The sequence below is a fragment of the Loxodonta africana genome, chromosome 13 (assembly GCF_030014295.1).
Source record: "Loxodonta africana isolate mLoxAfr1 chromosome 13, mLoxAfr1.hap2, whole genome shotgun sequence".
Classification (NCBI taxonomy): domain Eukaryota; kingdom Metazoa; phylum Chordata; class Mammalia; order Proboscidea; family Elephantidae; genus Loxodonta; species Loxodonta africana.
In genome coordinates this window covers 67,149,765-67,175,252 of record NC_087354.1, presented here as the reverse complement: position 1 = coordinate 67,175,252, position 25,488 = coordinate 67,149,765, and positions in this window count along the sequence as shown.

Sequence of the window (25,488 nt, the reverse complement as noted above, 5' to 3'; positions counted from 1 at the left end):
GCCACAGGTGGTCAGACATAACAAAAGGCTATCTGCATCAGTTTAAAACAACAAAGTCATTAACATTTGTTCAAAACAAAGTCATTAATAGAGGTATGTGAAGGAGGCAGGCAGAGCAAGGAGAAGAACTTATAAGTTCCTCATGGCATTAGTTCTGTCAAGCTCTCCGTTGCCCATTTTGAAAAAGGAGAAAACATGCTGGTGAGTATTGAGGTCATACTTTGTTTTAAGTTGGCTTCTGTTCTGAGTAGTACTAAAACCTTCATCTATGAGCGTTCAATTCTCACTGAAAGTAGTTAGACCATAACAGCCCTACGGTGCTGATGTTTTGGGGAATGAAGGAAGAGGAAAAGTGGCCACACTAGGGATAGGGTGGACTGGAAAGAAAACTGCAGTTGCAAAAGTTGGCTGTTGGCAAGGCAACTAGCAGTGTCTGCTGCAGACACTCATTTTTTGGTTATTGAGTATGGACCTGGAATGGTGTTAAAGATTTAGGATGAATAAGGCATGGGTCCTGCCCTTTACAAGCTCAAAGTCTAGTAGAGAAGAGAGAAAGGAGATATTAAAGCCCTGTGGAATAAGTACAGTAAGAATATACATGGCACATGAACAGCATGGAAGAGTGGAGGGAAGATCCCAGAGGAAGTGATACATCAGTCATGTTTCAATTACAAACACTTTTGGCTGCAAAGAATAGAAAAAAACTGATGATCGAATAGTTTAAACCAGCAGTTGGCAAACTTTTTCTGAAAGAACTATTATTGTTCTTAACTGCCATCTGGTTGGCCTCCAACACATGGTCACCCTATACACAACGGAACAAAAAGCTACCTGGTCCTGTACCATCCCCATGATTGGTTGAAGATGGAACCATTATTTTTATTGGCTGATTTTTGGAAGTAGATTTCCAGACTTTTCTTCCTAGCCCATCTTAGTCTGGAAGCTTTGCTGAAAACCTCAGCTTCATAGCAGCACACAAGCTTCTGCTGACAGATGGGTGGTGGCTGCACTTGAGGTGCCTTGATCTGGCATTGAACATGGGTCTCCATCATGGAAGATGAGAATTCTACCAATGAACAACCACTGCCCTCTCTGATAGGGCTAGATAGTAAATATTTTTAGCTTTTCAGGCCATAAGTGTTCCAACCACTTAGTTCTGTTGTGTAAAAGAAGACATAGGAAATACCTAAATGAGTTTGTATAGCTATGTTACAATAAAACTTTATTTACGAAAATAAGCACTCAGCTCCATGGCCATCATTTGCCAATCCTTCGTTTAAGCCAATAAAAGTCTATTCTTCTCATATAACAAGAAACTCAGAGGGGTGGTTATTGCCTCTGGTTCAGGAGCTTCTAGTTACCATTATGATCTTCATCTTTCTCTCAGCTCTTCTATCTTTCATGCTCATTTCTTCATGACATTAAACCATCAAGAAACCCATCAACATCAAGTCGATTCTGACTCATAACAACCCTATAGGACAGAGTAGAACTGCCCCATAGGGTTTTCAGGGCTGTAAATTTTTACAGAAGCAGATTGCCACATCTTTCTTCCAAGGAGTAGCTGGTGGGTTTGAATCACCAACCTTTCAATTAGCAGCAGAACCCCTAACAACTGTACCTCCTGGGCTCCTTCTTCATGGCATTAGATGACTTTACTAGCTCCAGCACCAAGTCCCTCCATATTCAAGAAAGGAAGAAAGGGGAAGGAGTAACACGAGCAGTTCTCCTCTAGTGCTTGTCCCTTCTATCAGAAAGCAAGGATTTTTCCAAAAGCCCCAAACCGTAAGACAAACCTCTATGGTTAAAAAAAAAAAAAAAAAAAAATTGTATAAAAAAATGAAGTTGAAGTCAAATATTGTGTTTATGGATAATGTTGTCTCCTTGGAATCAATTTTGTTTTTATGGTTAACCCACAATATTGCACTAAGATAAAAGGGAACTAGCTATGCCAAGGATTGGCAGTGCTCCAGAACCTCAGCCCAATCTAGCGACAAGCACAGTGAATCACTGAGCACTGCCCAGGCCACCTTTGTTCCCTTTTTACCATTTTTGTGAGGTCTTCCTGTCTTTGATGTGCTGTCACTTCTAACTGTCAGTATCTGCAGTTCTTTGGAAGACTAGCGTCGCTTCCGGACTCACATTGCCCACAAGAAAGAGAGCTAGAAGTGCCTAAGAAATTCCACCGCTTGAGCATCCCTTAACCAATGACTGGTGGATGTGGCAGTATGAGACTCCAGCTTCCTACCCTGGATCAGGACAACTCTGAGAGGTCATTTACTCTCCAGTGTTCCCCTCTGGGGTTATATGGAAGCTACCCTCTGCAGGGCTTTATCTGAAATCTCATCCTTGCTTGGTGTCTCCCCCTCACCTGTCTGCTTCTCCCAAACCCTCTCCAGTGTCTCCTAAAACAGCTTCCTTAATAAATCATCTGCTCATGAATTCTAGTCTCAGTAAATATTTGTTTCTGGGGTATCTGAACTGAGACATTCTGATTATCTTTTTTTACTGGGTAATACTTTGTAAGTTTGGGAATTAGTAAGGGTCAATTGCTAGAAACAGAAACTACCCCACGTATGTTAACGAAAAGGAATTTAATAGAATAATTAAACTCTTACAAAATCAGCTGGAAGTTTGAAGGGGTAGGTTCTAGGCTGGGTCCCTAGGAATGACTCTGTGAACAAGACCTCCAACCTAGCCTACCAGGAGGCACTACTTCTCAACGTCCTGAAGATGGGGGGGGGTCAAGGGTCATCACTGGAGCTGTTGACTGCTGTAGCTATGATGTAAGGAAGAGGAAATGACTGTCACTGCTGCAGCTGCTCCTCAACATTCATAAAACTAGAGACTGGACACTGGAATACAGCTGTGTAAAAACATAGCTTCTTGTGCTTGTCAACAGCAACAGCCAAGCAACCAGAATAAGGCCCCACCACATTTCTACTCTCCAAATCTCAAGGAAGAGGACTTAATTAGAAGAATGTAATTCACATCCAGAAACCTAACTCTAAGGGGTTTTATAGCTTCTAACAAAGGTTGAGTTTTCCAGCCTGTGTGGTACATGAAGGAGATGGGAATGGATTCTGAGTGACAAGTTACCATATCTAGTATAGGTTTTTGCAAAGGTCTGATTTTAATATTAACTTTAACGGCAGAGAATTTGCAAGAAGTGACATGTAGCAACATAAATTTCCTAAGAAAATCCGCTTACAGTCATATATAATTTTGTCTTCCTTACCCTCATTAACATTTCTGTATATTTGGTAGGTTAGGTGAAAATGGATTTTGTTTGACTGAATTTCTTTGTCCATCACTGTTGTTGTTAGGTGCCGTTGAGTTGGTTCCAACTCATAGCGACCCTGTGTACAACAGAACAAAACACTGCGCAGTCCTGTACCATACTCACAATTGTTGTTATGCTTAAGCCCATTGTTGCAGCCACTGTGTCAATCCATCTCATTGAGGGTCTTCCTCCTCTTTGCTGACTCTCTACTTTACAAAGCATGGTGTCCTTCTCCAGAGACTGATCCCTCCTGACAACATGTCTGCAGTATGTGAGACATAGCCTCTCCATCCTTGCTACTAAGGAGCATTCTGGTAGTGCTTCTTCCAAGACAGACTTGTTTGTTCTTTTGGCTGTCCATGGTATATCCAATATTCTTCTCCAGCACTGCAATTCAAAGACATCAATTCTTCTTTGGTTTTCCTTGTCCATCATACACTTACCAAAATCAAATAATAAATCACTGAGAAACAGCAATTCCACTCCTGGGTATCAACCCAAAAGAAATGAAAATATATATCCACATAAAGACTTGCTTGCAAATGTTCATAGAAACATTATTCATAATAACCAAAAAGTAGAGACATACAAAATTTCCATCAACTGATGAATGAGTAGACAAAATACAGTATCTTTATACAATGATCTACTATTTTGTAGTAAAAAGAATGAACAATTAATACATGCTGCAACATGAATGAACTTCAAATACGTTTTGTTGATTGAAAGAAACAAGGAATATATATAAAAAAGCACATATTGTATGATTCCAACTATATGAAATGTTCATAAAAGGCAAATCCATAGAGACAGAAGGTAGATTAGTGGTTACCTAGGGAAGGGCTAGAAACGAGTATTAAATGGGCATGTAAATAGGCATCAGCGACCATACTGGGATACTGAAAATATTCTAAATTTGGATCAAGGTGATGGTTGGACAACTCAGTAAATTTACTAAAAATCCTTGAATTGCACTCTTGAAATGAATGGATTTTATGATATGTAAATTATAACTAAATAAACTTGTAAGGAAAAAGTAGTAGTTGAAAAGTGGGCTTGGGGAATCCTGTAGACTTACCAGAGTCACATAGGCAGACGTGACTGATAATTGGGAGAACCTGATCCCAATAAAATATTTATGAGGAATTTCTATTTCATTACCAAACAGATCCTCTTTTGGAGGATCCTGTAATACAGATTAAAGCAAAATTAAAAAAACTTTGGCTACTGTTACTGACACTAGCCCCATTCAGCTGGACTACCCATAAAGTTGAGTTTGTGTACGCACATATACAACACATGCCATAGGCACCTGTGTTGTTGGCGCTTGTGTGGGAAAATCATTTTTCCTTCAACACTACATGCTTAACGAAATTGTGAGCTTTAGCAAGGAAGGCGTTAAGTAGGATGAGTTTTAGTAAGAGCACATGGTCGTCTTAAATTATCAAGCTGAAACCTTAGCACCATGGATGTAGGAGAAGGAGAGAAAGTATTGACTTACATCACAGTGTTTTAGTTTGGAGTTGTATTTCTCAAATAGTTTTTCTTTTTAATCCTGGAAGATGCTCCTCTAAAAGAGGTTTCCTTGTCAAGTAAGTGTGGGAAATTCTTCTAGAAATTCAGAAAGTATATTGGCCCATCACAAGTTCCAAGAAGTCCTCCAATTTACAAACAAACAGGTTTCGACCCAGAGTTTCCCAAACCTACTTATGATAACAATAATAACAGCATTAATAATAATACCAAAAACCCATTGCCATTGAGTCTATTCCGACTCATAGTGACCCTATAAGACAGAGTAGAACTGCCCCATAGCTTTTCCAAGGAGCGGCTGGTGGATTTCAACTGCTGACATTTTAGTTAGCGGCTGAGCTCTTAACCACTGATCCACCAGAGCGCCAGTAATAGAATAGCTAATGTTTATTTAGCACATACAACGTGCCAGTCACTGTGTTAAGCTCTGCACATATATTTATTACTTTATTTAGTCCTCACAACAACACTATGTGTGTTAGTCATCTAGTGCTGCCATAACAGAAATAACACAAGTGGATGGCTTTAACAAAGAGAAAAAGTAGGCTAGAAATCCAAATTCAAGGCGTCAGCTCCAGGGGAAGTCTTTCTCTCTCTGTCGGCTCTGGAAGAAGGTCCTTGTCCTCAAACTTCCCATGGTCGAGGAGCTTCTCAGGCACAAGGACCCCCGGTTCAAAGGATGCGCTCTGCTCCTGGTGCTACTTTCTTGGTGGTATGAGGTCCCCAACTCTCTGCTTGCTTCCCTTTCCTTTTATCTCTTGAGAGATAAAAGGTGGTGTAGGCCACACCCCAGGGAAACTCCCTTTACCTTGGATCAGGTAGGTGGCCTGAGTAAGGGTGGTGTTACAATCCCATCCTAATCCTCTCAACATAAAATTACAATCACAAAATGGAGGACAACTACACATGGCCTAACCAAGTTGATACACACATTTTTGGGGGGACATAATTCAATCCATGACACTATGAGATAAGTACAATTATCCCCACTTTAAAGATGTGGAAATGGAAGTTGGTGAGAGGCAGAGCTGATGTGCTAAACAGGGCAGTCTAGCTCTAAATCCATGCATGCTCCTAACCACTACACTGCACCACCGCCTTGGAACCCCATTTTTCAAAAACAAGTATTTATCCCATGGACACAATTTCGGAAAGACAGGTTTAGGGAAATAGTAGTACACATGTATCAACAAACAGACACAGTGTATGAAGGTGAAGGAGGCAATTCTCCATGTTCCCTTATAGAAACTACTGTGAGGGAACAAGATCATTTCTGAGGCAGTATCAGTGAACCGGGTCCCAGTGAATGTTCTGATCAACAAGCGACCCATATAGTGTAGGCTATGATGACGAGTCTGGAAAACAATAGCTTTTAATCACAAAGATCTGGGAGCTTTAGTTCTTAAAGCCTTAAAATCATAATAATGATTATTTAAAAAGCAAAAACAAAAAAAAACAGTTCTGCCACATTTCTTGGAAACTTGAACTTATGGAACACAAATTTTTCCAAAACATAATTTAAATGTCTCTTTTTTTTTCCTCCCCCCAAATGGGGCATGTCAGATTTGTTACATGAGAGCATCTTATTCAATGACGACGATGATGATCAAGTTCTAAGGTGGACTCTAAAGCAAAGTAAAAAAGAAAGAAAATCAAAGATGTGATGTTATTGAGTCAGAGCTGCATTCACACCGGATGCGTTTGCTTGAATTCATGCATGATTCGCGCGGTCCCGGGGCCTGGCTTGGCCGGAAAAATTCCGTCATCAGTTTGAAGAAAGGTGGTAAGGAAAAGGCGCTGGCTATTCCCATCAGAGAGGAAGTGGAATGGGCCTGACAGGGAGAGGTCCACCCTACTGGAGAATTTACTGTCTGCATCGAATAGACTAATACGATCACAAGGTACTCAGAATTTTTTCAGAGCTGATAAGGGTCCCAAGAAAATCAAGATTGAAAGTACAAGCATGTTCACTACATGCTTGCTTGTAAGAGTTGTTTATGCAAAGACCCCAGATTGACTTGAATACCAACAAAAGAGAAGTGATTAGATAAACATAGTATATCCAAGTCTAAGAGATATCATAGAGCCATTAAAAATCAAGCTTTTGAAGATTATTTAACAATATAGTGAAATGTTTACAGTATAATTTTAGATAATAAAACTAAGATATAAAACCATATGTGTAGTATACACTGACTCTAGAAAACAGTTATTAATATATTTAATATACATACAGAAGACTGGAGGGAAATTCATCAAAAAGAATGTAAAACTTCTAGAAGATAACATATGAAAAAACCTAGATGACCTTCGCTTTGGCCATGATGTTTTAGATACAACACCAAAAGCACAATCGATGAAAGAAAAAAAATTGATAAGTTGGACTTCATTAAAATTAAAAACTTATGTTCTGCAAAAGACCTTTAAGGTAACGAAAAGACAAGCCATAGGCTGAGAGAAAATATTTCCAAAACACATATCTGATAAAGGACTTGTATTCAAAATATACAAAAAAAAAAAGTTTCTTTTTTTTTTTTTTACAAAGAACACTTAAAACTCAACAATAAGAAAGTAAACAACCCAATTAAAAAATGGGCAAAAGATCTGAACAGATACCTCACCTAAAAAGATATACAGATGGCAAATAGGCATAAGAAAAGATGTTCAGCATCTTATAGCATCAGGAAATTGCGGATTGAAACAACAAAGAGATATCACTAAAATCCATTTAGTCATGTGTAGTGATATCTCTTTGTTGTTTTAATCCGCAATTTCCTGATGCCATAAGATGCTGAACATCTAAATCCAAAACAATGACAACACCAAAAGCTGGCAAGGATGTGGAGCAACAAGAGCTTTCTTTGTTTGCTGGTGGGACTGCAAAATGGTGCACCCACTTTGGAAGAAAATCTGATAGTTTCTTACAAAGCTAAATATAGGCTAACCATGTAATCCAGCAATCACTCTCCTAGGTTTTTACCATAATGGGTTAAAAATATATATCCACACAAATATTTGTAGCAGTTTTATTCATAATTGCAAGAAGTAGATGCAACCATTCAATAGGTGAATGGATAAACAAACTATGGTATAGCCACACACTGGAATATTCAGCAATACAGAGGAATAAGCTATCAAGCCATGAAAAGGCATGGCAGAACATTAAATGCATATTGCTAAGTGAAAGTCTGCTCCAACTCATGGCAACTCCATGTGCATCAGAGTAGAATAATGCTCCATAGGGTTTTCAATCGCTGGTTTTTCAGAAGTAGAGCCCTAGGCTTTTCTTCCAAGGCATCTCTAGGTGGACTTGAACCACCAACCTTTTGGTTAGCAGCAAACAAGTTAACTATTTGGGCCACCCAAGGACTAATGTAAACTATGGACTTCAGGTAATAATAATAATGTATCAATATTGGTTGATCAATTGTAACAAATATATCCCAGAAATACAAGATATTAATGATTGGCGAAACTGGGTGTGTGTGCTGGGGGGTATATGGGAACTCTCGTACTTTCTCTGTACTGCTCAATTTTTCTGTAAACCTGAAACTGCTCTAAAAAATAGTCTACTAACTTAAAAGAAATGTTAAGGGTGGTTATCTTGGACAATGGGATTACCAGTGATATATTTATTTTTTGTTTGTGTTTATACTTACCCACGTTCTTTTCCTCAATTCTTTAAATAATGAATTTGGTCTATTTTAATAAAAGCCATGATATTTTAATTGAAAAAAAAAAGATACCTATACTAGATGTCTGAACGATATAAAGTTGTTATAATATTTCCTAAAATATTAAACTAAAAGTGCTATGTCTTCTACCTGCTTGTTCTTCAGGTCTGTGGAACAAGACTCTTCTGTGTTCAATGTCTAGCTCTACTACTGACTGGCCACGTAATCGTGGGAAAGTTAATTCATTTCTCCTGTCTTTGTTTCTTAATATGTAAAATGGAGCTGAAATATAGTACCTTCCTCATAAGGATGATGAGACTCAAATGAGATGTTAAAGAATATATAGAACAGAACAGTGGCACATAAAGAATTCTTGATAAACATTAGCTGTCCCATTACTTCTCTGTTGCAGTTCTTTAAAGACCTCACAACTGGGACAAGATAGAGCAGTCTGTAACAACCTGACACTCCTGATACTCATAACTCCTAGTCAAAATGCAGAATCTTGATATTTAAACCAAAAGCACCCTTGCAGCTTGAGTTTTCTGTGTGATGGAGTACACTCATTTTCATGAAGGATAGCAAGGCAACTGGGATCATCTAGTAGGGTACCTGAAGCAGTCATCTGTCCAGAGCTAGCAGAAATATTCTTTGAGAGTCAAGGAGAAAGTACCAATATCATCATGGTTTATAATAAATACATTCCTAAAAATTGACTGTGGGTCAAATTTGGGGGATACTTTAAATGTACTAAGTTAATTTAAGGACTGAAAGGAACACTGCAGGACACCTACTGTAGCATAGTTTTTTATAGTGAGAAATTGGAAACAATCTAAATATATATCAACAGATGTCTTAAGTATCTAGTGCTGCTATAACAGAAATACCACAAGTGGATGACTTTAATGAAGAGAAACTTATTTTCTCACAGTCTAATAAGCTACAAGTCCAAATTCAGGGCATCACCTCCAGGGGAAGGCTTTCTCTCTCTGTCAGCTTTGGAGGAAGGTCCTTGTCATCAGTCTTCCCTTGGTCTGGGAGCATCTCAGTGTACGAAACTCAGGTTCAAAGGACGCGCTCTGCTCCCGGCACTGCTTTCTTGGTATGAGGTCCCCATGTCTCTCTGCTTGCTTCTCTCTTTTATATTTCAAAAGAGATTGGCTTAAAACTCAATCTAATCTTGTAGACCTCATCAATATAACTGCCACTAATCCCTTTCATTACATCATAGTGATAGGATTTATAGCACATAGGGAAATCACATCAGATGACAAAACGGCGGACAATCATACACTACTGGGGATCGTGACCAAGTCAAGTTGACAGATATCTTTGGGGGACACGATTCATTCCATGACAACAGGTATATAAAGTAGAACAGAGCTCCCACCTCCTGTGCCTGATCTGTTGGTAGGCTGAGAATGGGAGGCAGATGAGCAGAGACCAATCACCTCAGCTCTCAGGGCAGCTAGAGGGGATCTAACGTAGTGGGTCAGCATCCTCAACTTGCCCCCACCAAACCCACTGCAGTTGAGTCAATTCTGACTCATAGCAGCCCTGTAGGACAGAGTAGAACTGTCCCACAGGGTTTCCAAGGCTGTAAACCTTTACAGAAGCAGACGGCCACATTTTTCTTCCTGGAGCAGCTGGTGGGTTTGAATCGCCAACCTTTAGGTTAGCAGCCGAGTGCCTTAAAAAATGCACCACCAGGGGTCCTTCAATTTACCTCAGTGTGCCATAAAAATAGAGTTTTCACATAAATTTCTGTGTGTGGTATTACATGCAAATGGTAGAAGCACAAGTTAAGATTCCTGGGTAAAAACAACAGATACCAGCTCAGGCCAATTTATAAGACTTCAGAGGCTTATAGACCAACTGGGGCCTGAAGTACCAGTTGGAAAACAGAGATAGTTCTGGAGGGCTGGGGAAGCAGGAACCACAGCCAATAACCAGTTATAGGACTGATTTGATCAGAGTGTCCCAGGCTAGGTTGAGGACCTCCAGCAGTTCATTCCAGTATTTTTCCTCCTGTCACTCATTCAGGATGCAAAGTCCCAGCAGAGAGCATCTGATTGGCTGAATTCTCTGGCTATATTCTAGGGCAAGGAAAGGATTGGGCCCTTTTGACTTGCTAATGAGAGATAGGCACTGGGTTTACCTCGCCACCAAGACTAACTACAAGAAGACTGGGGTGCTGATCAAGGAAAAGCAATGGAAAATAGGTAGCCAAAAAAATAAAATAAACATGACAAGTGCCCGCCGTAGGAACAAGTGGTTAAAATATAGTGCAGCCATAAAATCAGATACCATGCAATTGTTTTAAAAAGGATACAGTCCATGGCAAGCCCATTTGCACAGAGTAGAGCTGCTCTGTATGGTTTCCAAGTCTGTGACCTTTTGGAAGCAGATCGCCAGGCTTGTCTTTCCAGGCACCTCTGAGTCGGAATGGACTTGACAGCACCTAACAACAAGGTGATTCCTGGCTCAGTATCTACATCATATGATTGATTGGAGGGGTTACTGAACAGTAGGTATTAGAATGATCCATTAATATGTGTGAAAATGTCTAACAGTTCATAACCAAATGGTTAACAGTTATCTCTAAAAAGCAGGATTCAACTGCTTGGCAGGGGGAGCTGTGGGGAGGCTGTTGGATGGTGGACTTCCACTTTCTATTTTAAACACTTCCTCATTATTTTAACTTCTTTTTCAGGAAAAAAAGATGCATTGCTTTTATAATAAAAAATTTCATTTTGCACCAATCAAAAGGATGAAAAGAAAATTGACGAAAAAATAAAGGAGTCTTCCCACGAATGCTTTGAGATCTTGGATTTTTTTTTCTTTCTTTCTTACTGTCAAGAAGAAATAGCACCTCCTCCAAGGTCTTAAAAGTTAAGCCACAGGATCCAGTAAATTGCTTCCCCCGGTGCCTCGCAGAAAGCTAGTTTTAAATCCTCCTGCCCCTTCTACTTGTCTCCCAGACCCATCTTCTCATCCGTGCAGTTTATCCTCCTAGCTGAGTAGAAGCTCGAGGAGGCTTCTAAAGCCTTGCGCTCATGTTGCCCACTCCTCAAAGTCCCTTCCTAGTGCCATTCTACCAATACCATCCCGCCCCACCTCCACTGCACAGGATGATTGCATTTTATGCAAAGAATGCATTCCTGGAAACCTCATATAATTCAAAACTTACATAATTCAAGTCTGCTTTTTCCACAGGACTGCATAGAAAGCGTGTATGCAGGCGGGCGAGGGGAATACAATCCTGAGTGCATAAATCTGCAAGCTTTGTAATGTCCATTTTCTTTAAGACTGCTTTTATTTCCTCTGTATGCTATCTAATATTTCCAAGTGCTCTCGCCTAAATTAACAGTACAGAGCACAGTTGTGGTTGTTCGGCCTTCCTGTTACCTGATTAGGGTCCATGCCCTGGAGCAGTCGAGCCAATGAAACATACTCCAAGTCAGAAAGAGTGAGAAAGTTTATTAAGGAGATGTATACATCACCGGGGACCCAGCAGCAACACAGGCTCTCTCTATGGAGTCCCAAAGAGCAGTTTTACATTAGAGCTTACATAGAACCTTACAAGGGTTACAATTGTCTTTGTAGTTCCCCGCCAGACATTTCTTTATTAGGCTAAAGATATACATATCTGATAACTTGGGCTCCGGTTTTCCTGTAGGGGTTGTAGGCCGCAGGTAGTCCAGACAGAACAAAAGGTTATTTGCATCAGTTTAAAACAAAGAACAAAGCCATTAACATGTGGTTAAAACAGAGTCATTAACAGAGGTATGTGAAGGAGGCAGGCAGAGGAAGAACAACTTATAGGTTCATCATTGCCTTAGCTATGTTAAGCTCTCAGTTGCCCGTTTTGAAAAAAGAGAATACATGCTGGGGGGTATCGGGGGTCACATTCCTAGTAGACATTTAGCACAAGAAACTTCTGTTCCAAAGTCTCTGAGGTTTGTGAGTGTTTTAGAGCTCTGGCACTTCCTGAACTCTTGGGTGACCTTGTTACGGCATTATAGATAGGATATAGAGAAGATTTTAAATTTCAAGAACAGTGAATGTTAAAATAACAGAGGGAAGCCATCAGATCAGTCACAGACCTCCCCACACACTTAAACAACTCCGGTTCACCGGCTTTTATGAAGGATGATGCAGCTAGAGAGATGCTGCTAGGTAGCAACAGAGCAAAGAGCTTACCATCTGGGATAATCCATGGACTTTTGATGAAGGTTCTTAAACTGGAGGAGAAGACTCAGATTATCTCTAATTTTGACTGTACAGTGACATCGCCAGTATTTTATATTGCTCTAGCTCAATTTTCCATAATTACAGGAAGATGTACTGTTGATTGGGGAAATGTCTGTTTCTTAGCATGACATGGAAGACTCTTCTGGCTGCTACCCACTTCTCCAGCATTATCTCCTGGCCACTCCCCTCTTCAGTCACACTCTTGTTTTCACCCACTGGAGTGCATTTTTGTTAGTGTTTAATGGTTCAGTTTGGAAGATGAAGATAACACAATACACGGAAATAAAATAATATCATCCAAATTGCATCACACAGAGATATCCATTATTAACATTTGGGCTTGTTTCCTTGCAGATTTGATATATATATATATACATATGCATAGAAATTTGAGTGTGTATGGCTGCTCATGTGTGTAATTTTTTTAAACCAAAAAGGGTAGCTGCAGTGATGCTGTCCAGCAGTATACTTGTTTTATCTTCCCATGTCATTAACTAGTCTTCATTATTTTTGCTCCACCACAAGAGTGTTCAGAATCAATTGAAACAATCCTTTATTTTTGGACATTTAGACTGTTTACAAATTTGCATTACTGTGAACACTGCTGAAATAAATATTCTTGTTGCTAAATCTTTGCAATCTTTATGACTATTTCTTTAAATGAAATTCCTGCAAGTAGAATTTCTGGGCTAACAGGAATGAAGAAGTTCAAGGCTGTAAATATGCATTGCCAAATTGCTCTAGGAAGTTGGAAACAATTGGCAACCTCCTCCATGATATCTGCAAGTCACTGGGTGCTCACATAATGAGTAATCTCCTTCTAATTGATCTATCTTCCAAATTCAGATTGTGATATAAGAACAGCCCCAAAACACACCCATATTCATTTGCTATGTCTTTAAAATACCTTCCCTATTAGTGCAGCGCACTGGGAGCCCTCAGAGGACTTGGCTCAGCTGTCTTTCTTAGACTATCAACTTTGAGAGTGCACAGCTCGCGCATGTGTAAATCTCTTTTGGTACTGGGCCATGTAGAAACGAGCTCTTAAATGTCAAAAAAGCATTTATTAAAGGGCTGATAACTGTATTTTACTTGCAGACCTGATGTAAGTTGTCTTTCCTTGGTCTTCTTTTGGTGGGCCCCTTCGTAGTAATGGATGACATGGTGTGTGTGTGTGTGTGGATTGTTCTGCCTTGATTGCTTAATTTTTAATTGATGGATATGTGCTTCTACACTTTTACGAAATATGTAATATCAGTGACTTAATTTATGGCTCAGAAACTGGATATATCAGTGCACTTGTGGGAACTGAGTCTATTCAGGGGAAATGTAAGCTCTGGCACTTGGCTATTTTCCAAATAATCCAATCCTAAGGGTAAAGGGCAAGATCACAGGTAAATAAATACACAGACAGGAGCCTCAAGTTCATGTGTAAGATAATTATCTCTTCTTACATGCCTGTTGCTTTGTTTTCTCTTTGAAGTGTTTACCATTTTGCAATGAGTCTCGCTCAAAATTCTTTTCCTTTCAGACATATAACTCATGCGTATTTTGCTCTGTAGCAAACTTCCAGGGAAGGAACTAGAAAGGGCAGGAAAAGAGCAATTCTTCTCCCCTTCTACCTCTCTCTCCTAGGATATCTGGCACTCTATTAAGGAATAGTCATCCATGACTTAGAAAATGGCCAGTTAGCAAACATCTCATACCAAGGGCCTCGGAGAAAGTCATGTGATAAACAGTCACAACAACTACTGTAAAATCATATTAGCAAGTAGATATGCTTCTTCTTCTGGACACTCCCAAACCCTTCCTTCTAGTGCCAGTGCAAAACCCCCACAGGATTCCATTCTCTAACTTGGGCTGGTTTTTCAAGGTATTGGCTGCTTCTGCTTACTAAAAAAAACTAGGAGGTGATTATTGCTTTTTCCTGGGTGTGAGAGTGGGCGGGAGGGAGGGAATAACTTCACAGCTGTGAGGGGACCCTGAAAGGGTAAGAATTTAAATGAATAACCCTTTCTCTGAGGCTCATTCAAACATAAGAGGCCACTACCTAGAAAGTATCAGCCCCTCCCTCTTCATTCACATCACAATTAGTAGAATTCTTTCCATCAATTGCAGTTTCTAGCCAGCTTGCCTTTGAGTTAATTATAAATATTCTGTTCCTTTCCTGGGACTTTTCACAGGTCAAACCAGTAGCTACAAAGGGTGGCAGTGAACAAGAAATCTGATTTCTGCACAGAGATAGCTATAATGTGATTGGTGTTTGCCATAAAAATCTCAGCAGTGACCACAACACTGGTCACAGCTCTATCTACATGTCAATATATCCACGTGTGATCTGAGGCTTGGCATGTCCATCCCTACCTAAACCCTGAATTCGTTCCTAAATCAGTTATTGAGAGAATAAGAAGATGACGATAAACAAATCATTTTTGAAAACCCACCTTCATCTGAAAGTCCATTAAGCAAGCACAGAAATACTCCACCTTTGTTCCTGCCTGGTCACCACTCCTCTGGCTCAGTTACAGCAAAACTAACAATGTGCCCATCTTTAGGTGAAGCATGCCAATCCTCTCCCTTTGCCTTCCTTTTCTTTTTTTTCTGGAGGCATTGAGCATCTTTAGAGCTTGCTCTGTTTACTTGTAGATCAAACATTTGATTTTGAAAGCACCTGTCCCAGGTTAAATGACTTATGAAAGTGTCGAGGGAAAAATGATGTTTGGAGTGGGATGGCAAGGAAAGCAAATACAGCTGCCATTCTGTGTCCACGGATGGTCCAGGTGCCACCCTCTCCAGAGAGACTTGGATTTGCACTCCCTGGTGAACCTGCCTTCCCAGAAACAATGAAGCATTGGACAATGCATTGCTGACAATCATCTCTCATAGAAGACTTTTCGTTTACTCTGTTTCTTTTTCAGAAATGAGAGTCCAAGGATTTTGACCAAGACTCAATGTTCCAATTAAAATAGGAACATGCATTACCCTAGCGTCACATCCTACATCTGAAGCCAAATGTTAAGTGCAAAAGAGCATGCGACTTGGACTCACCTTTTGTCTTGTGGAACTGACGGCTTCGGGACTTGTTCTGCCTAAGATGGAGCCATCTTTTGAGAAATACATCAACACCAGAGTAATTTGTTCTGATAACGTATGACACTAATAAATCTGTTGCTTTAATGATATATTAATACATTATCAGAGCAAGGACGACTGATGATATATTATGGGAAGAATGGTGTCATTCAGAAAATGAAGGATTGAAGAAAAGATTCATTAGAATTATAGGATAATAGCCAACATCTGGGACTCTGAAAACTGTAATCTTGGTATGTTTCAACATTTAGATAAATACCTCCTGGATTTTTTTCCCCATCCAGGCACCAAAATCTGTAAAAGATCAGTTGCTACATATTTTATAAACTCTTTATACATACAAAATAAATAAATAAATAAATAAATTTTTTTTTAATACATACTAACAACGTCTCCCAGGAACCTTGGGTCAACTTAGGTTTATTATATCCAGTTACATTGTTTTACTAGGAAGTCCTCCTTATTTACCCCTAACCTCAGGAAACCAAGTAACACTGACTTCTGGACACTCGGAACAGCGTATCATCTCTCGTTGCAGTAATTTGAACTCCAGTCATTGTTCAATGTTAATTATTGCCAAGGCTACAGCGTTTTCTTGCTACTTGACAGTTGATCTTCATCCTATCATTAACCTTCGGTCAATTTAATCTCAACCTCCACTTTCAGCACTGTACAAACAATTTATTTTTGCATTTTTTTCAACCACACAAAGACAAACAATGTCAGACTGCTCCACATTGTTTTATGCATTATGATGATCAAACATTTTTAAAGACATTCAGACATCCAAGTTTAGAAAGCACCGGACAATGAGCACTCCAGAAATGAGGTGGTGGTTTATTTTCCTGTAGGAGAAATTATATAAAGAAGGATTCAAAGGAGTATAAACGCAGAAATTCAAATATATATTATGTCCAGATTATTCTCTATATGTAAGCTAAGAGGGTTCTACTATACAAAACTATGCACTATGGTATAGAATACATTTAGTCTTCTAAAAGCCATGAGTAGATATGACCGCAAAATTCAGACAGTTTTATCTGCCTAAAATATATATAGTTTTATCCTGGAAATCAGAAGTTTGGAACATATAGGAGAGAAGCTGGAACTCCTACTGAGAAATTTATTTGGTATTTTCTGTTCTTCTTGACTGCATGCTTATATTAAAATGCCAGAAATAACAGTTTGACACAGCAAGGGCTACGGAAACAATAGTGTTTGATGCATTTAACAGTAGAGTAAGTAGGCATTGCCAATATAATCAGAGCCAATAGCAAGTTAAAAAAAAATGCTTGCAGAACTTTTTTGAGCACTCCTCTGCTAAATATAGAACTCAGAAAAGCAGTAATTAAAACATTTCCAGAAGGTAAATACCATTTTTTATACAAAAGGTGTTTGTATATCCACGTATAAAGTGTTACATAAGAACAATGGTTAAAATCAATCAAACAAAATAAACAAAAACCTGTAGCCTATACGTTAATGTATCTTTATTTGAATTTTAATCATTTATACAGCTGGTCAGTCACCAAAGATAAAATCCAATGTTACAATTTTGCAAGTGGCAGAGTAATGACATTAAGTCTGGATGTTAACGATTGTCAAGGCTGAACATGGGCACTTCCTCCGTCTTTCTGTAAAAACAATGTGGAGGCAGCGTCTGACCTCCTCTAACTTCACAAGGTGAAAGGAAAATCAAGTTCAACAGCCCAAGGCTGATTCCTATGAGGCAGAGTTCAGACGTGCCTCCTTTCTCCGCCATCTTTACCAATTCTCACCCTACCCATCCCTCCCGTGACATTCTCTACTTCTCTGCTGGGCTCGATATTTCATTGCAATGGACACACAGACCTCACAGACCTTACTCACAATTATGGGGTTTATTTTCAGGGAAGTAGGCTACAGTTCAGTCTCAGGAGCACTCAAAGGTATCGTTCTTCCTCCAGGACAGCCTCTTCCCAGCCATGCTCGTAGGCACACCTCTCCCTGGCCCTAGGCCTCTGCCCAAAGTCACTCAACTTTCTCACTCCATGGACCGGGAAGCCCACCATGCTGTCTTCTGCTGCCAAATCTCTGCTGCCGGGTCTCTGCCACCACCTCTTGCCATCTTCAAGGTTATAACATGCTCTCTGTCTCCTGGGTCGAGGAGTTTCTCAGTGCAGGATTCCCAGGTCCAAAGGACATGCTGGCTCCTAGCTGGCTGTTCTTCTCTTTCCCACTTCTGGGGTGGCTCATTTCAAGCCCAGCAAGATGGCAAACTGACCAATCCCCTTGGTGGACCACAGTTACCCTGTCTGCACAGTCCTGCCCAATCACCTGGGTGGGAGTTACAAGACCCTGCTGAGAAAGACCACACAAAAGCAATTCATTACACTGCACTCTCCCTACATCTACCACAAAGGAAAAACTGAGACACCTCACCTTTGCCAGGAAAAAGGAAGATTTTTACATTTACCACATCTACGTACTTGAGCAAGATTGATAAGTATGGTATATAGTTTTTGAGAAATTCTGATTTTTCTCCATGTATCTCTCAACGCAGAAAGTAGGGTTGAGTGTACCTTACATCTGTAGGTGGCACTAGTACCAGGTATCTCTTCTTTTGAGCCTGAACAATAAAGAAATATGAGAACAATTTCAAATCTGCCTCACCGCCCCAGAGTTATTCCCAAGGAAAGCTCTGTTGTTACATTCTATACCTTCAACGATCACAAGACTGAAGGAAAACAGGCTCTTCTTGGACTGAATGTATGTACTGGGGCCAAAAGCTTTCTCACTTTCAGGAAGGAATAAGGTCCAGGGACAAGGTGAAAGTTCCCCTTTGTTGTGAACTTAGGAACTGACTATAAAAGCAGGTGGGTGCCGGGAAAACTCGCTGCCATCTTGGCATGGTAGCATTACCCATCGTGACCCAGGAGCCAGACCTCTCTGCAGCTCTGTGGCCACTCATGGACAAAGGGACAGAAGGCCAGGCTTCCTGGAACCTTTAAGAGCCTGGACTGGGAGGAGAAGTGTACAAGTAATTAGCCTTGGGGGAAAGGACTTTGGGTGCTAAGGCCTAGAAGTAACTGGAAACCAGAAGAGTCATCTTCTTACTCTATCATCAGTTCCTAGAAAATATAAATTTTAACAGGAAACCCTGGAAAAATGAGTTAAAATTACAGTTTAAGCACTGAGTTTCGATTGAACTACAACAATTCACCTATATGTTGATTTTTGACAGGGGCCTATCAAAAATCTTTTTTTTCCCCCCAAAACTAAAACAGACAAATTCATTGTCCCCCTTTCCTCACCCTTCCTCCCAAATTCTCTCCAGCTGCCAAAACTTAATCTAACTTGCTTTTTTGTAGCATCGAGGCACGGGACTCTTGAGAGGAGAAAGTACATGTATGAAATCTGCAGCAGCCTTGAATAAACTATTTTTCAGTGTAGATCTTACAAACCTGCCAAATGCAGCAGGCACTTCTCAGGAAATTGTCGTCGGAATCTCAGAAACCTAACACAAACCCTGAGTTCTGTTCATATTGAATTTTTAAAGTTTTTTAAAGTATTTTCACAGTTGAACACTGAGTTTGGTTTTTGTTTGTTTGTTGTACTCAGTGATGAATTTCCGCCTTCGGTTAAAGATGTCTAAATTCAACATCTCGAATTTAAAAGGCTGCCTATGATGCCTCTATATCTGCACACGAATGAAGTGTGGAGATTTCAAGCAGATCCACCCAGCTGACGACAAACCACAGGTAAAAATGAGAGTCTCCCTGAGCTGTCTCCGTTGAGGGAGCAGAGCCTTGACATTCTCCAATCCCCTCTGCTGCCTTGGGAACATCAGCCTTCAGGTCAACAGGCAGCAATCTACGTCTTGATGCATGCAACAAAAACGTGTGATGGCAAATTATTTTCCAAGGTCAGGGAACTGGGAACACTTTTGTGTACTTCTGTAGAATGACATCCAGAACAAGAAGCATCCTACCATACTAGCCCCTGAAGAACCAACATGAGCTCTCACTCTTGGAAGACTTGGTAAATTAAAGTTCTGTAGTAACGGCTTGTTTTTGGTAAAATACCATAAAATGTCGGGGGCGGGAGGGGAGTGGGATGAAGTGGGGAGGGAAGGAGCTGTTAAGTCCATAGCATTGAAGACATATACTTCTCTCCAACTGCTGACACAGAGTCAGTGTTAAAGGGGAGAGACTTGTCTGTTGTACGTTGGGTAAGGTGACAAATTCTGCCTTCAGACGAAGTTGAGTCGAGCCAGACCAAAAAATGCTAGGATGATGACATTTTACTCAGGAGCAGATGTAATAAAACCTCAACCTCTCATCAGTGCCCTTTCTCCAAGCTTGCCTTCAGTCATCACATCCTAAGGCTGATATTATAAACCTGTATTCACAGGCCATCTTGAACACAAAGCTTCATTTTTATGAAATCTCCGTCCCACTGTACAAATTGCATGCACACATTTTAACCAGCTTTCACAAAATGTTGTTCTATTCATTCAAACAGAAGCCTGAAATGCCATACTCAGTAAGGCAAGTGAAAGAGAAAAGCGTGAAAATACATGACGTAAAAAGCAAATAAAAAAGAAACCAATCTCTCAGCAAGCTTGCACTGGGCACCAGCTATGGAACTAGCTCCGATAAGCCTCAAACCAAATTCAAAATAAGTTATGGACACATTCAAGTTTTTGATACGCATTTCCAAATTGCTTTCTAAAGAGATTTTGACAATTGGCACACCCACAAGCAATGTAAGAAAATTCTGTTTCACCATATGTATTACATTAAATAAAAACCTTAAGTAAGAGTGTGTCAGACACAGTGTATATTACATAAGCCCAGCGCCCTGTGGCTTTAAATCTCCAACATTTTAGATGGCAGACTATGTAGCTTATAGGTTAGTTGAAGATGGAGCCTCACAACTGAAAACAGTAGGCACAGTTTAGATGACCAATAAACATAACTATTTTGGTCATTTTCACATATAAGCCAAGGTACATATGACTACCTTTTACTTAACTCCAAAATCTACAGTTTTTAAAAAATTCTCCACACATCCACGTTTGCATCCAGTGACAATCACTCCCCTCCCGTATTAAGAGACTCTAGCTCTACCCACAGCCTGATGAAGTGAGCCTTTGTGCCATATTTGTATTGCTGTTATTGTTAGTTCCAGCTCCAATTTATGGTGACCTTAGATACAACAGAATGAGACATTTCCTGGTCCTGCACCATCTTCTTGATTCTCGGTGTGTTTGAGTCCATCATTTGCGGCTATCGTGTAGTGTCTTCCAATCGAGGGGGCTCATTTTCCAGCACTACATAGGACAATATTATGTTGTGATCTATAAGATCTTCACTGGCTAATTTTCAGAAGTGGATCACCAGGCTTTTTTTCCTGGCTTGTCTTAGTCTGAAAGCTCTGCTGAAACCTGTCCATCATGGGTGACCCTGCTGGTACTTGAAATACTGGTGGCATAGCTTCCAGCCTCACAGCAGCACACAAGTACCACAGACTGTCAGGCGGATGGTGGATGTTTGTATTAGGTGATTCAAACTCCACAACCAAAGTCGATTGGGCAAAGAGTGAACACTTGACCCAAGCTGAGCCAAAGGGATTCTTTCTACTGGATTCTGTAACACTTTAAGAATAAGTTCATTAGTGGTGGGAAACAGTCAAATTGGGTCCAAGTTTGGCACCAGGAAAAGTCAAAGTTGTGATTATGGGCAAGCAAAAGCTATGAGTCATCAGTAGGAAGATCCGCAGAAAGATGAACTGGAGATATGTAGAGAGAAGACAACATCGGACCTTAAGATATTGGCTGCCTGGTGACTGTCTAGGTCTTGTGAGCTCTTCCTGTACTTCCTGCTGCAGGGTTTTATGCAATCTATGTTTTAAAATGAATGCCATGGTTTTAGTTGAACCAATTTGCTAGGAACAAGCTATCCCTCCAAGTATTCCTCTTCCTACCTTAGTTTAAGATGTGTTTCTCCCTCATCTCCCTGCCACTTTATATTTCTAAAATCAGGGTGTATCATACAATCAACAAGTATATTAAATCTACTGGGCTTTTTCCCCTTGAAATGTAACTGGTTAGATTGATGGTGCATGTTACTTGGAATGACAAGTCAGATCCAGAAGCTATATAACATAAGTGTTCAGCTGTGTGCCATTTGCCTCCATGTCACCAGGTGTCATGGGTTGAATTTTGTATCCCCAAAAATGCGTGTATCAATTTGGCTGGGCCATGATTTCCAGGTTTTGTGGTTGTCCTCCGTTTTGTGATTGCAATTTTATGTTAAAAAGGACTAGGGTGGGATTACAGCACCATCCTTACCCAGGTCACATCCCTGATTCAATGTAAAGGGAGTTTCCCTAGGGTGTGGCCTGCAACTCCTTGTATCTCTCAAGAGACAAAACGGGAAAGGGAAGCAAGCAGAGAGTTGGGGACCTCATACCAACAAGAATGAAGCATTGGGAGAAGGGCACGTCCTTTAGACCTGGCGTTCCTATGCAGCGAAGCTCCTAGTCTAGGGGAAGATTGATCAGAAAGACCTTTCTCCAGAGCTGACAGAGACAGAAAGGCTTCCCCTGGAGCTGCCACCCTGAATTTGGACTTTCAGCCTACTTTACTGTGAGAAAATAAACTTCTCTTTGTTAAAGCCATCCACTTGTGCTATTTCTGTTACAGCAGCACTAGATGACTACGACACCAGATTAAAAGACTTTTTGCAATCAGAAATATCTAGAGTTAGCCAGCATCTCAAATTGCCAGGGCAGTTTTTAAAAACCACATGCAGAGGCAAAAAAACCCACACCAAACCCGTTGCCCTCGAGTTGATTCCAACTCATAGCAACCCTATAGGACAAAGTAGAACTGCCCCATAAAGCTTCCAAGAAGTGCCTGGTGAATTTGAACTGCCAACATTTTGGTTAGCAGCCATAGCACTTAACCAATATCCCACATGCAGAGGCAAGGCTTATATTTATTTGAGCTCAACTTTTTCAAGCTCATTAGATCCAGTTGTCACCAAAAAAAATCTATACAGATTGCCCCATTTTATACACAGTTGCTGGTATGGATAGAGCTGAAGTGCTAACCCCTTGTATCTGTGAATGTAATCTTGTTTGGAAATAAGGTCTTTGAAGACGTTATCAATTAAATTAACATGAGGTCATACAGGAGTAGGGTGGGTCAAATCTGAGTGGTGTACTTGTAAAAAGAGAAGATGAGTCACAGAAAGAGAGAGTTAGACAGAGGGAAGATGGCCACGTGAGGACCCAGTCACAGTGTTGCTATAAGCCACGGAATGCCTGGGGCTGCCAGACGCTGGGAGAGACAAGAAGGAATATTCCCCCCAGAGCCTTCTTAGACAATATGGCCCTGAATTTGGACTACTATCTTTCGAAGGAAACCCTGGTGGCATAGTGGTTAAGAGCTACAGCTGCTAACCAAAAGGTCGGCAGTTCAAATCTACCAGCCACTCCTTAGAAATTCTATGGGGCAGTTCTACTCTGTCCTAGAGGATCACCATGAGTCGGAATCGACTCAACGGCAATGGGTTTACGGGTTTAGCTTTCAGAAATGTGAGACAATAAATTTTTGTTCTTATAAGTCACTCAGTTTGTGGCACTTTGTAATGGCAGCTCTAGGAAATTAACTTACCTGGGTATTAACAACCCTTTCCCTAAAAACATAATAAACTAAAGAAAAAACTTTTTCTAAAGTTTTGAGAAATTGATTCTTTCATTTCTACTAACTATATCCAATAGACAACAGTAAAATGAAAAAATAAACTTTGTAAACTGACTGTCATAGTTTGTCTTAAAAGCTGTAGCATTCCTATAGGTAAAAAAGGTATCTGACTTAAGAATTTAATGAAGGAAGACTCATTAACAACCTGCATTATACAGATGACACAATCTTGCTTGTTGAAAGTGAGGAGAACTTGAAGCACTTATTGATGAAGTATGGGTTACACCTTAACATAAAGAAAACAAAAATCCTGACAACTGAACCAATAAACAATGTCATGATAAATGGAGGAAAGATTGAACTGTCAAGGATTCCATTTACTTGGATCCACAATCAGTACCCATGGACGCAGCAGTCAAGAAATAAAGCCATGTATTGCATTGGGCAAATCTGCTGCAAGAGACCTCTTTAAAGTGTTAAAAAGTAAAGAGGTCACCTTGGGAGTAAGGTGTACCTGACCCAAGCCATGGTATTTTCAAGCACTTCATATGCATGTGAAAGCTGGGCAATGGATAAGGAAGACCAAAGAGGAATTGATGCATTTGAATTAACGAAGAATGTTGAGTATACATGAACTGTCAGAAGAACTAACAAACCTGTCTTGGAAGAAATACAATCAGAATGATTCTTAAAAGAGAAGATGGGGAGGCTTCATCTCACATACTTTGAACATGTTGTTAGGAGTCCTGGTGGCACAGTGCTTAAAGTGATTGACTGCTAACCAAAACGTCAGTGGTTGGAAACCCCCAGTGGCTCCACAGTCTGTTTCCATAGAGATTTACAGTCTTGGAGACTCTATGGGATCACTGTGAATCGGAATCAGTCCCTGGAGAAGGACATCATGTTTGGCAAAGTAGAAGATCAGCAAAAAAGAGGAAAAACTCTCCATGAAATGGACTGACATAGCAAAGATTTTGAGAATACGCAGGAGAGGGCAGTGTTTCCTTCTGTTGTACATGGGGTCTCTGTGAGTCATACATGGGGTCGCTGTGAGTCGGAGCTAACTCAATGACACCTAATAACAATAACAAATTTCTGATGGGGGCACACAGAATTATGAATGCCTCCAGGGAAACCACGTGGTGAGTACTTTTATTGTTTCTTCATCTCTCTTTGTCTGCTTGTTATGCTTCTTTCTAAATTCCTCTAGAAATGTGTTTTGAGAGAACATAATTAAAATCTGAAAAAAATAGCCAAAAACTCACCAAAAATCTGAAAAAAATAGCCAAAAACTCACCAAAATAAACATTCATATAGTATTGGTGGAATCATGCAAATCCTTTTGCTCATTTCTATTTGGGTCAAAATTTAAGGTTTACTCACATAACCAGAAGGACTTTGAATTATTGTAACAGAAATATATTTGCTTCCTTACTGGCTAGGCATAAAACTAGTTGACAGATAATCACATACACAGTGATACCCCTTCCTCATTCACTTGTTCTCTGTCTAAAGTCCTGCAGACCTGGAACAGAAATGGAATCAGTCAGCACCAAAGTTAAGGAAAACTTCACATTCAATTTTACCACAACCCACCAAAAAGCATAATCAGACAAAATATGCAGTCCAGGCCAGACATTTAGGTACACCACCTTCCCAAATAAGATGAAAGAAACTGTCAAAGCCCTTCCCTGCCCCCCACCCCTCTAAAGGATGTCTGATTAGGGATCATTTGAAAATTATACCTCTAAAACTCATTGCTATTGAGTCGGTTCCGACTCATAGCTACCATGTAAGACAGAGTAGAACTGCCCCATAGGGTTTCCAAGGGGTGGCTGGTGGATTTGAGCTGCCAGCCTTTTGGTTAGCAGTCATAGCTCTTAAACACTGTACCACCAGTGCTCCGGATCCCTGTCTAGTGCTTTCCAGTGTAGGTCTAAACTCCCCTTAGTAAATTT